Source organism: Salmo salar, chromosome ssa14 (assembly GCF_905237065.1).
Source record: "Salmo salar chromosome ssa14, Ssal_v3.1, whole genome shotgun sequence".
Classification (NCBI taxonomy): domain Eukaryota; kingdom Metazoa; phylum Chordata; class Actinopteri; order Salmoniformes; family Salmonidae; genus Salmo; species Salmo salar.
The window spans coordinates 15,969,445-15,983,248 of NC_059455.1; the positions used below are offsets into that span (position 1 = coordinate 15,969,445).

General features: G+C 41.3%; 1 long non-coding RNA gene across 1 annotated transcript; it reads left to right on the top strand.

Annotated features, from left to right (window-relative positions):
• The first annotated feature begins 1,498 nt into the window (after positions 1-1,498).
• Positions 1,499-13,581, top strand: LOC106568880 (uncharacterized). Its single transcript, XR_001320411.2, has 4 exons — positions 1,499-1,687; positions 6,022-6,166; positions 6,587-6,737; positions 12,571-13,581. It is a non-coding gene; the product is annotated as an uncharacterized lncRNA (long non-coding RNA).
• The last annotated feature ends 223 nt before the right edge of the window (positions 13,582-13,804 follow it).

The following is a 13,804-nucleotide window of genomic DNA, read 5'->3' on the forward strand; positions in this document are numbered from 1 at the left end:
CAACCCCACAGCCTGATGCTGCCACACCATGCTTCACCGTAGGGATGGTGCCAGGTTTCCTCCAGATGTGACCCTTCAGGCCAAAGAGTTCAATTGTTGGTTTCATCAGACCAGAGATTCTTGTTTCTCATGGTCTGAGTCCTTTAGTTTACTTTTGGTAAACTCCAAGCTGGCTGTCATGTGCCTTTTACTGAAGAATGGCTTCTGTCTGACCACTCTACTCTAAACAATGACATGGTACACATATCTACACATGCAGTACCAGTCAAACGTTTGGACCCACCCACTCATTCAAGGGTTTTTCTTAATTTTTTACTATTTTCTACATTGTAGAATAATAGTGAAGACATCAAAACTATGAAATCACACATATCGAATCATGTAGAAAGCAAAGCGTTAAACAAAATGTACCCCCTTTGCCTTGATGACAGCATCAAAGCTGTCATCAAGGTGGCTACTTTGAAGAATATAAAATATATTTGGATTTGTTTCACACTTTTTTGGTTACTACATGATTTCATATGTGTTATTTCATAGTTTTGATGTCTTCCCTATTATTCTACCATGTAGAAAACAGAAAAACCCTTTATGTAAATAAAGAAAAACCCTTGAATGAGTAGTAGTGTGTCCAAACTTTTGACTGGTACTGTATGTGACGTAGTACACTATGTTCGGTGACCACTTCTGGCTCATGAGCGCTACTTTCAGAATTACTGGCTAAAAAGTATACAAAAGTACAGGAGAATATCTTTAACGCTTTACATTCGTACCAGTATACGGGTTGAAAGGGGTAGATTTTGGCACTAATAAGCACCTACATTGGAACGTAGTGGCTGTACAGCAGCATGCTATACATGACGTCAGAGCTCTGGCTCTGCGTTTCACAGCGCAGTATGGGTTTTGACTGACAGTCGTTCTGAACTTTAGCACCGCGCACGACAAGAAGTTGCCCCCATCCTTCCCGGTAATTGGGCAACTTTTGCACATTTTTGTTGTTGTCTAAGTGATGGAAATCCTGTAAATTAAGATGACTCAATGTATTTTGAAAGATGATGTTGAGGATGAAAGTAAATACCACTTTGATGTCATACAAGCAAGCCAAACACCCGAGTCCAAATGTGCACTTTATATTTCCAAATCATAAAACTCATGTCATTATACAGTGTCAAAGTTTATGATCATTATGTTTCATGTACAGTTACAATATGACACGGTGTCATACCCTGGGTTGTTCTGAACAATGTTTATTTAGAAAATTCACTGTGGCGCATGACTGCTTTCTATGCACCCCAAAATTACAATCGGTTTCTCTGAACTACCTTGTGAAAGCCTGAGAATGTAAGATCTTATTTTTTAACTTAGCTAGTCATGTTGGCAATAGAACAAGCTTTCAAAGGATGCCCACCTGACCCAGATTGCGATGTATAATGGACCGTTTTTAGATTGCGTAAACAACAACAGTAATTGCGTGATGGCAGGATGCAGGGTTGTGTTCAAAATGAAACAACTACAACTATGGGTTGTTCTAGTTCCTCAACGGCACAATTAAGAGAGCTGAAAAAAGTACCTTCTAGTCGAAGACTCTTTGAGTCGTAATAGTGCATTGAAATGACTTAGGAACTGTGCACACTTTGGAGAGATGTTTGTCTACTTGGAGAAACCAGTTAGTCCTCTCACTCAAACCCTTGTAAGTTCTTTGTATTATGTTGCACCTACCCCACATCTTCCAGGAATGGTCTTATGTTACTGAATGTATCCAGAGTAGTTGCAGATTTTGTTATCAACAAATGCGGATAAAAGTACATTAAATGTAAAATGTACATAAAATCGACAGTGTAATGTTTGGTTTCAGTTTTGTCAGGTGAACTGCTATGTACTCACCTTTGGTCTAATAATTGTCCCATTATCTCCAAAATGTTCAATTTCAATTGCTACCATGGTTATGCATATGCTTTTCATATTTCTTCTGTAAGAGACATTTCAATTTAATCCTATACACATAGGCCAATTGCCATGAGTGTAAAAGTTTAAGATGTTAATAATAGGAAAGAAGCCATTTCATGTCTTAATAATTCAGTGTAATTGGTGGTGAGTGATTAAGTCTGTATTAGTCATGGCTGTATTGTGTTGTATTCAACATGAAGCCAACAACTCACACTCAAAGGCCTCAAGGAATGAAAGTAGCCATGCAAATTGCTCCAAATTAAGACTTTACCCACCAGAACCTGGCCAAGTTTCTAAAAGCCTTTTTCTCTACCACACCTGTCTCAAGGACATTTCCATAACACAAAAAGGCTTTGGTGTAGATTTAAATGTTGAGGTTGCAGATAATTATATTCGACTGCAGTCCAAATCAGGTGTAGGTCTTTATGAATCTGTGTTGTCTCCTGATAAATAGAGTCTTGCCGCCCACTCAACCAGGTGCTGCTTTATCAGCAACTTCTCCGTAATTGGCATCAATGCATAAGTAAGGGCTTGATAAGTGTTTACTGGTACTTGCAAGCCTTATGGAGATACATAAAATACCTATCCAGGCTTGCCTTTGTATCAGCTAACCACATACAGTGCCATCAGAAAGTATTCATACCCCTTCACTTATTCTGCATTTTGTTTTGTTACAGCCTGAATTCCAAATATATTTATTTTTCTCACCCATCTACACACAATACCTCATAATTAAAAAAAACATCTTAGAATGTTTCAAATTTATTGAAAATGAAATACAGAAATATTTAATTTACATAAGTATTCACACCCCTGAGACAATACTGTGTAGAAGCACCTTTGGCAGCAATTAAAGCTGTGTCTTTTAGGGTAAGTCTAAGAGCTTTCCCCACCTGGACTGGGCAACAATCCTTCAAGCTCTGTCAAATTGGTTGTTGATCATAGCTAAACAAACAATTTTCAGGTCTTGACATAGACTTTCAAGTAGATTTAAGTCAAAACTGTAACCCGGCCACGTGGGAACATTCACTGTCTTCTTATGCAACCACCACCATGCTTGAAAATATGGAGAGTGGTACTCAATAATGTGTTGTATTGGATTTTCCCCAAACACAACACTTTGTATTCAGGACAAAAAGTGAATTGCTTTGCCACATTTTTTGCAGTATTACTTTAGTGCCTTGTTGCATACAAGATGCATATTTTGGAATAGTTTTATTATGTACAGGTTACCTCCTTTTCACTCTGTCAATTAAGTTAATAATGTGGAGTAACTACAATGTTGTTGATCCATCCTCAGTTTTCTCCTGTCACAACCATTCAACTCTGAACCTGTTTCAAAGTCACCATTGGCCTCATGGTGAATTCCCTGAGCGTTTTCCTTCCTCTCCGGAAACTGAGTTGGGAAGGACGCCTGTATCTTTGTAGTGACTGGGTGTATTGATACACCATCCAGTGTAATGAATAACTGTACCATACGCAAAGGAATATTACATGTCTGCTTGTTTTTTTTACCCATCTATCAATAGGTGCCCTTATTTGCGAGGCATTAAAAAACCTCCCTGGTTTTTGTGGTTGAATCTGTGTTTGAAATTCATTTCTCGACTTAGGGACCATACAGATAATTGTATGTGTGGGGAACAGAGATGTAGTCATTAAAAAAATCATGTTAACCACCATTATTGCACACAGAGAGTACTGTACATGCAACTTATGTGACTTAAGCAAATATCTACTCCTGAACTTATTTATAAAGAGGATGAATACTTAAACTTGACTCAAGACATTTCAGGTTTTAATTTCTTATTCATTTGTAAAAAGAAATGTTAAAATAATTCCACTGACATTATGGGCTGTAGTGTGTAGGCCAGTGACAAAAACATCTAAATTCTATCAATTTTAAAATTCAGGCTGTAACACATCAAAATGTGGAAAAAGTCAAGGGGTGTGAACACTTTGAAGACACTGTATGTTATAGCAATGTGGTGCTCCTTGATGGCACAGTCTGACGTGGCACACACGCAACGTCTGAGCAGGGGAACGGGACCAGGGGGCTTTAATGTCACATTTGCTTGAGTGTCGTATTACTCAGAGACGAGCAGTGTTCATCTTTCCCCTCTTTGACTGTATCTTTGTTGGTGCATGCTCTAGTACAGTGTTTCCCAACTCTGGTCCTCGATTACCTGCAACAGCACACATTTTTGTTGTAGCCCCGGACAAAATGTCAACTTCTCAAGGGCTTGATGATTAGTTGACAAGTAGAATCATGTGTGCCACAAAACATATCTGTACTGTTGGGGGTACTCGAGGACAGGAGTTGGGAAACATTGCATTAGTATACAGTGCATTCGGTAAGTATTCAGACCTCTTGACTTTTTCCACATTTTGTTACGTTACAGCCTTATTCTAGAATGGATTAAATACATTTCTCAATCTACACACAATACCCCGTAATGACAAAGCAAAAACAGATTTAGACATTGTTTGCATTAAACATTTTTTGGAATTAACTTATTTACAGAAGTATTCAGACCCTTGCTATGACTCGAAATTGAGCTCAAGTGCATCCTATCCACATTGATCATCCTTGAGACGTTTCTACAACTTGGAGTCCACCTGTGGTAAATTCAATTGATTGGACATGATTTGGAAAGGCACACCTTTCTGTATATGGTCCCACAGTTGACAGTGCACGTCAAAAACCAAGCCATGAGGTCAAAATAATTGTCTGTAGAGCTCCGAGACAGGATTCTGTCGGCACAGATCTGGGGAAGGGTACCAAATCATTTCTGCAGCATTGAAGGTCCCCAAGAACACGGTGGCCTCCATCATTTTTAAATGGAAGAAGTTTGGAACCACCAAGACTCTTCCTAGAGCTGGCCGCCTAGCCAAACTGAGCAATCGGGGGAGAAGGGCCTTTGTCAAGGAGGTGGCCAAGAACCTGAAGGTCACTCTGACAGAGTTCCAGAGTTCCTCTGTAGAGATGGGAGAACCTTCCAGAAGGACAGCCATCTCTTCAGCATTCCACCAATCAGGCCTTTATGGTAGGGTGGGCAGACGGTAGCCACTCTTCAGTAAAACACATGACAGCCCGCTTGGAGTTTGCCAAATAGCAAACCATGAAGATGAACGGAGTGATAGAATCTACCTTTTTCTTTTTTTCGCCAGACCAAAGAAGCTTGTATCTCATGGTCTGAAAGTCTTTAGGTGTCTTTTGTCAAACTCCAAGTGGGCTGTCATGAGCCTTTTACTGAGGAGTGGCTTCTTTCTGGCCACTCTACCATAAAGGCCTGATTGGTGGAGTGTTGCAGAGATTGTTGTCCTTCTAAAAGGTTCTCCCATCTCCACAGAGGAACTCTGGAGCTCTGTCAGAGTGACTTTCAGGTTCTTGGTCACCTCCCTGACCAAGCCCCTTCTCCCCCGATTCCTCAATTTGGCCTGGTGGCCAGCTCTAGGAGGAATCTTGTTGCTTCCAACCTTCTTGCATTGAAGAATGATGGAGGACACTGTGTTCTTAGGAACCTTCAATGCTGCAGAAATGTTTTGGTATGCTTCCCCAGATCTGTGCCTCAACACAATCCTCTCTCGGAGCTCTACGGACAATTCTTTTGACCTCATGGCTTGGTTTTTGACGTGCACTGTCAACTGTGGAACCATATACAGAAAGGTGTGCCTTTCCAAATCATGTCCAATCAATTGAATTTACCACAGATAGACTTCAATCAAGTTGTAGAAACTTGTCATCATGGGGTATTGTGTGTAGATTGAGATTTAAAAAAAATGCAATACATTTTAGAATAAGGCTGTACAGCAAATGGTTCAAGGACAATGCAATTTCACAATTTAGTTTACATTATCTTGATGTGGAGACCTGTTTTATATATCCTCTATGTTGGAGTGTTTTACACTTCTATTATTTCTCTATTTTCTTTCTCTGATTGTTGGGAAGGGCCTGTAAGTAAACATTTCACTGTTAGTCCACACCTGTTTACGAAGCATGTGACGAATTCAATTTGATTTGAGACCTTTGTTAACCTGCTCTACTGTATGCCAATACACGTGTTTCTCTCCTGATAGATTACTGTGCCAGCAAGTTTGCTGCTATTGGCTTTGCTGAGTCTGTGGCTCTGGAGCTGCTGGCAACGGGGAAGGATGGAGTCAAGACTATTATCGTGTATCCATATTTCATGAACACTGGCATGTTCGATGGCTGCAATACTAAGTAAGTTATCAGCCATAAGAGGTGTTACTGTATATGGGATTACATTTCCCACTTTAAAGTTGTCATTGTGTTTATAAGAGGTTATTATCCTCATTGCAGATTTGTAATAGTTTTTCTCATGAAAAGTTTGAGATGACCCTGCTGAAGGGTATTTATTCATCCATGAGTAAATGAATATGCAATCCCTTTAAGAGCCAGGGCCAGTCCTGTTTTTATGGGACATGAAACTGAACAAGAGACTTTTTAAATTGAGATTGGTTTTATGAAGCGTGAAATGGAAGGCCTTGTCTCGGCATTGGCAGGGTGGAATTGACGATTGTGTTGTGGCATTAGTAACGAAGGTGCTGGGAGACTTCCTCTCTTAGCGTGTGTACACTATCACTATCAACAACAAACATGTAAGTACTTTCTTTACACTAGACGAAATGCTGCTTACTGTGGACTGGTGGCCTCTGTTGTTGCCTATCCTGGATCCAGACTACATAGCAAAGAGGATAACGAAAGCCATTTTAACTGACCAGGTCTACCTTCTGCTCCCAAAGAGCATGTATATTCTCATGGGCATGAAGAAGTGAGTATCCATTCATGTTCTTACTCTTCTTTTCCTAATGGGAATAACATGCTGGTTTTTGCTATTTGTCGCACTGCCTCATCCACAGAGATCTGCTGCACAGTCACATAATCACACATTCAATCACTCCATTCCAACATGCAGAAATGGTTACATGCTGAAACTGCACAGTATAGTCATACCCACTGGTGACAAACTCTGTTTCCTCTACTATTGCTAAGGTAGGGTGCCCTCAGTCTAGTTCTCTAGCCTCCCTCCCTTCAATTGACATAGTCCATATCTTCCCTAGATGTCACTTTTGCTTTTGCAGCTTGTTTTGACTGTTCTTGATCCAAGCTAGCCTGTTAGTATGAGTCTTCAGACAGGCCAGGGATAGCCAAACAGACTAGTGAGGTGTCCTAAAGTGGTCAGATTACAGTAGACTATGTATGGTAGGGACTTACAGATGGACCAAAATGGTCACAGGTGGCTGGAGTAAGGTCAATAGGTGAAGTTGACCAGACGTCCCTGATTTTCGGGGACAGCCCATAGTTTTGGTAGCCTGTCTTCGGCTAGAGCTGTACCCGATTTAACCCCCCCACCCCCAAGAAATAAAAAAGCAATTCTGAAGTTAAATTGAGGCTGAACGTTTGATAAATGATACATTGTAACCACCGCATGATCAACCATGGCCAGAAAGTGCATCCAACACCATAGGCTACCGGACTTTATAGGCTCAGATTAAGATAACTGTGGATGGGTAATACATTTTGGGGTTATAATTAATACAAGGATTTGAAAGGACTGTGGTGAAAATTGGTAGTTAAATATAGTTCGTTGCCATTTAAATAATAAATATATACTGCTCAAAAAAATAAAGGGAACACTTAAACAACACATCCTAGATCTGAATGAAAGAAATAATCTTATTAAATACTTTTTTCTTTACATAGTTGAATGTGCTGACAACAAAATCACACAAAAATAATCAATGGAAATCCAATTTATCAACCCATGTAGGTCTGGATTTGGAGTCACACTCAAAATTAAAGTGGAAAACCACACTACAGGCTGATCCAACTTTGATGTAATGTCCTTAAAAGAGTCAAAATGAGGCTCAGTAGCGTGTGTGGCCTCCACGTGCCTGTATGACCTCCCTACAACGCCTGGGCATGCTCCTGATGAGGTGGCGGATGGTCTCCTGAGGGATCTCCTCCCAGACCTGGACTAAAGCATCCGCCAACTCCTGGACAGTCTGTGGTTCAGCGTGGCGTTGGTGGATGGAGCGAGACATGATGTCCCAGATGTGCTCAATTGGATTCAGGTCTGGGGAACGGGCGGGCCAGTCCATAGCATCAATGCCTTCCTCTTGCAGGAACTGCTGACACACTCCAGCCACATGAGGTCTAGCATTGTCTTGCATTAGGAGGAACCCATGGCCAATTGCACCAGCATATGGTCTCACAAGGGGTCTGAGGATCTCATCTCGGTACCTAATGGCAGTCAGGCTACCTCTGGCAAGCACATGGAGAGCTGTGTGGCCCCCCAAAGAAATGCCACCCCACACCATGACTGACCCACCGCCAAACCGGTCATGCTGGAGGATGTTGCAGGCAGCAGAACGTTCTCCACGGCGTCTCCAGACTCTGTCACGTCTGTCACGTGCTCAGTGTGAACCTGCTTTCATCTGTGAAGAGCACAGGGCGCCAGTGGCGAATTTGCCAATCTTGGTGTTCTCTGGCAAATGCCAAACGTCCTGCACGGTGTTGGGCTGTAAGCACAACCCCCACCTGTGGACGTCGGGCCCTCATACCACCCTCATGGAGTCTGTTTCTGACCGTTTGAGCAGACACATGCACATTTGTGGCCTGCTGGAGGTAATTTTGCAGGGCTCTGGCAGTGCTTCTCCTGCTCCTCCTTGCACAAAGGCGGAGGTAGAGGTCCTGCTGCTGGGTTGTTGCCCTCTTACGGCCTCCCCCACGTCTCCTGATGTACTGGCCTGTCTCCTGGTAGCGCCTCCATGCTCTGGACACTACGCTAACAGACACAGCAAACCTTCTTGCCACAGCTCGCATTAATGTGCCATCCTGGATGAGCTGCACTACCTGAGCCACTTGTGTGGGTTGTAGACTCCGTCTCATGCTACCACTAGAGTGAAAGCACCGCCAGCATTCAAAAGTGACCAAAACATCAGCCAGGAAGCATAGAAACTGAGAAGGGGTCTGTGGTCCCCACCTGCAGAACCACTCCTTTATTGGGGGTGTCTTGCTAATTGCCTATAATTTCCACCTGTTGTCTATTCCATTTGCACAACAGCATGTTACATTTATTGTCAATCAGTGTTGCTTCCTAAGTGGACAGTTTCATTTCACAGAAGTGTGATTGACTTGGAGTTACATTGTGTTGTTTAAGTGTTCCCTTTATTTTTTTGAGCAGTGTATATCAGCAACACCCCCTCCTTAAAATCGAATTACTTTACAATAAGTCAACTTCAGATTCTGCTGTTGAAACGCCTTGCGTAACAGCAACCTTTGAAAGTTAGAGGCACAAAGATCATATCCCCCAACATTCTAACCTCTCACCTTCACCAATAACAGGAAGTTTGATTTTTTTGGGGCGGTATGATAATTACACCTCCAACTTTCTCTCATTATTCATGATTATCTGTAATCATGGTAGCATCCACATGAATTTTTAATGGGTTTAGAAACATGTTCTATTTTTAATGACATATTGACTCCAAAATGACACAATACATTATTTACCATTAATTTCTATTGGGCACAAAATAATCTGAAACGCAACCAAAACAAACAGCAAATACATCCGACAAGTTTGTCACAAGCTTGATGTAGTCACTCCGCGCTAGGAATATGGGACCAAATAATAAACTTGACTACTTTAATACACGTGAATATGTCCAAATACTTTTGGTTCCCTAAAATGCGGGGACTTTGTACAAAAAGTGGTGTAATTCCTAAACGGTTCACACGATATGGATGAAGAAATCCCACAAATGAAAGCTGACAGTCTGCACTTTAACCCCATAGTCATTGTATCATTTAAAAAGTGCTGGAGTACAGAGCCAAAACAACACATTTTGTCACCTTCCAATAACTTTTGGACCTCATTGTAAATCGTCCCTTAATGGTGCTTGTGTCAGAGGAGGGACACAGTTCAACTGAGTGAAGTCTCTGACAGGATAGGATTTACTGTAGTAAATACTGTAGTTATGAAAGAGGAAAAATAGGCAGAATAACATTTAAACAAATATCTGGTTTAGTCTGACTAACCAAACCCCCCCCCCACCCCCACACACTTTAAGACAATAGTCAAACATTTTCATACCGTTGGTGTATGTGGACCTAAGCTTTTGAGCTGGGTTGCCAAGCAACAGAGCTTTAGTATTTTGTCTATGGACAAATGCATAGCCAGGCTAAACTGCGAGCACTTATGAAGTGTGCTACTTCACTGCATCAGGCAGGCTCAGTAAGATCAGATATAGTTAAGATAAACGTATGTTTTACATAAATGCTATGTTTTTTCACTAGAATAAGGAATACTACGTTCAAAAACATGTGGTTTTCTTCAGATATTGTGAGATTATTTGTTGTTATTTGGGAGCACACATTAATGATCACAGGTTCTAGTTGAAAACTTCCCTTCTGATCCACTATAGATGATTATTTATCCAAGATAGTTGATAATGCACAAATGGTGACATGAGTGTTTTATAAAGTGGCTGACCTCTCCTCACCGTGTCCTCGTAGTTCCTTGAGGTAGAAGCATATGGATCTCCTGGGGAAGTGCCTGGGTGAGAACACAGAGTACTGTGAGACAACATGCCTTAAGCTGCACTGGTCCCTTGCACGCTGTTTGGCCCACGTTTAGCCCATGGCCATTGCCAACACACACCTCAGACTGTGAATTGTGCTTTCTGTTCCATTCGAAGCCATTCGATTTGAGCATCAGTGTCATTGGCTACTGATAGCAAAGTGTAGATTTGTGGGTTTAACAGCTGTCTGCATTTCACACTGTTGGAGGGCTCCAAGGGGATTTTTGTTAGTATAACATCATTTTCCAACATTTGGATAATGGCTCTAGATAAATTGTCAGCTTTCAATTTTCACCAGATGGGCAATGGGAGGTATCAGGGAATTCCATCTGCATAGTGTTGGTGCATCATCATCGGTACTACATTGATTAGCGTTCAGGTTTCTTGGTGCTGGACTGGAACAAAAGCCTGCACACCGTTGCTCTCCAGGACCAGTATTGAGGAACATTGGAGTAAGCCATGCACACATGCATAGTAGGTGATTTATCTGCTAGTCCATTGACACCAATCTGACCAGCTGAACTAGCAACGCTAACCAGGTGACCATGGTTGTTGGTAATCATCACTGGGAGGAAGGCTTTATAAGTCTAGAGAGAAATTAGAAGAAATCAGGATAAGAACTTCCACAATGAAATATGAATTTCAGTTTGCTTCAGATCTGTGTTCACTGGAGGGGGAGTGAGTGGAATTGCCACTATAAAGGGACATGATTTAGGATATTGCTTTCACATTTAAATGCCTGCATTGATAAAGACAGCAAGGGAGAGAAAACAGACAAGATAGTTGTGTTGATGTCAGTGTAGCAGATGTGAGCTGTAAGTGCATTAGCTCACCCAAAAGTGTGCCATGGTGTTTACTTCAAGGGTTTTCTCAATGAGGGAGTCTGCCTGTGACCATGCCTGCATTGTTTATGAGAATGCTCACATCCCCCACCTCTCTCTTGACCTGAACAAAGATGTGTTAATAAATCCTCTAAAAGTCTAAGCCGTTTGGGGGGGGGTTAGTCTACTAAACTAACATATAGAATGGTTTTAAGATACCATGGCTCATTATTTAGCTATTTGATTTTGAATTTTAGGACAGCTTTTAGGTATCCCCCCTAAATATTTCTGAATTATTTGAAAAAATATTGAATTTGTCTTTTACTACTACAGCCCATAAAACGCATTGAATATAATTTATAAATAGCAAAAAAGACAGTCAAAAATTGAAGCGTCTGTCCTATATCTAGGAGATACAAGAAATCTCAATAAATATTAGTTTGACATATTTAACCCCTTTTTGTGTTGGCACAAAACTACCTCCATAATTCCATAATTTCTATAGTCCCGTGACACTTGTGGTGATCGTAGAGCAAAATGGAGGACACCATGGTGTTCATAAGCATCTTCCCTTTCCATAGAGTTGTCATGTTAGACTGAAGAAAAATATCAACGCAACATGTAAAGTGTTTGTCCTGTGTTTCATGAGCTGAAATAAAATACCCTATAAATGTTCCATACGCACAAAAAGCTTATTTCTCTCAAATTTGTTTACATCCCTGTTAGTATTTCTCCTTTGCCAAGATAATCCATCCACCTGACAGGTGTGACATATCAAGAAGCTGATTAAATAGCATTACACAGGTGCATCTTGCACTGGGTACAATAAAAGGCCACTCTAAAATGTGCAGTTGTGTCACAACACAATGCCACAGATGTAACACGGTTTGAGGGAGTGTGCAATTGGCATGCTGACTGCAGGAATGTCCACCAGAGCTGTTGCCAGAGAATGTAACATTCATTTCTCCACCATAAGCTGCCTCCAACGTTGTTTTAGAGAATTTTGCAGTATGTCCAACCGCAGACCAAGTGTAACCAGCCAGGACTTCCACATCCGGCTTCTTACCTGCGGGATCGTCTGAGACCAGCCACCCATACAGCTGATGAAACTGTGGGTTTGCACAACCAAAGTATTTCTGCACAAACTGTTAGAAACCATCTCAGGGAAGCTTATCTGCGTGCTTGTCGTCCTCACCAGGGTCTTGACCTGACTGCAGCTCGGCGGCGTAACCGGACTTCAGTGGGCAAATGCTCACCTTCGATGTCCACTGGCACACAGGAGAAGTGTGCTCTTCATAGATGAGTCCCGGTTTCAACTGTACCAGGCAGATGGCGTGTATGGTGTCGTGGAAATGCGACAATCTGAAATTAATCATTCTTTGTCAGCTCACTGGAGAGGTTCCAACAAACTTGATGCACCATAGTGAACGTCTGTCAGGAGCTCCCACGGGGCAGTCCCGTTTAGTTCCCTTATATACTGGTTACAGACATATTACATAGGCATAGTTCATAGGGTTGGTTCTGTCATGTGTCTGGCACCGTCTCCTATCTTAAAGAACATATTCTGGGCATTCTGCCAAATAGTCTAAAGTAGGAGGTCATGACGGCCACCCTCACATCTTTACCAGGCACAGGTAGGAATCAAGGATTGTTTATGACACCAACGACAAGATGCATGTAATGGGAATTTTTATGTGTGCTTTTCTTATAACCAATTTCTGTGTTCTATTCATGTGCTGTTCTATAAACCCATTTCTGTGTTGTTGTTGACTGAACAAATCTTCCTCTTATCAGTAGCTGCAATTTGGCAGTGTTTTGAGAACAAACGAAAGATATCTCAGTTTCAAGGTCTCAGCTTAGAGAGAAGCCTCGTGAGGTGTTGGTCTGTCACGTTATGAACCAGCGTTGGTCAGTCACATGAATGAAACAAAACAGTAATGAATAATTAATTATGCAAATATAACTTGTCTGTGTATAGCTGTATATAAGACAACTGCTGGGTCTGCCAAGGGAGAGCTCCTGATTGATATGTGTACTATGGTGCATTGAGTTGGAATCTCTCCAGCGCGCTGACAAACGATTGCTCATTTAAGATTGACTTTGAGTGTCCCTGTGTAGGAATTTTCCCACAGCATGCACAAAGTAAAATGTCCTTCACATTCCACCCTTTTATCACTTGTGTGAAAATAAATCATTACATTTTAAGGTAAATATTCTTTAACTTCCATGTCATATTTCTATTGAAGTAAGGGAAATGAACACATAAAACCAGACACTTCATTTCAAGCCCTTCATTCTGGGTTGTACAATCCAATTAGTATGGTAATACTATCATAATAAAGTTACTTCTATTAAATGGGAGTGAATTTATCAAAACTACACACACACAGCATGTTAAATAACACAATTTAGACTAACTAAGAGACAAAAAC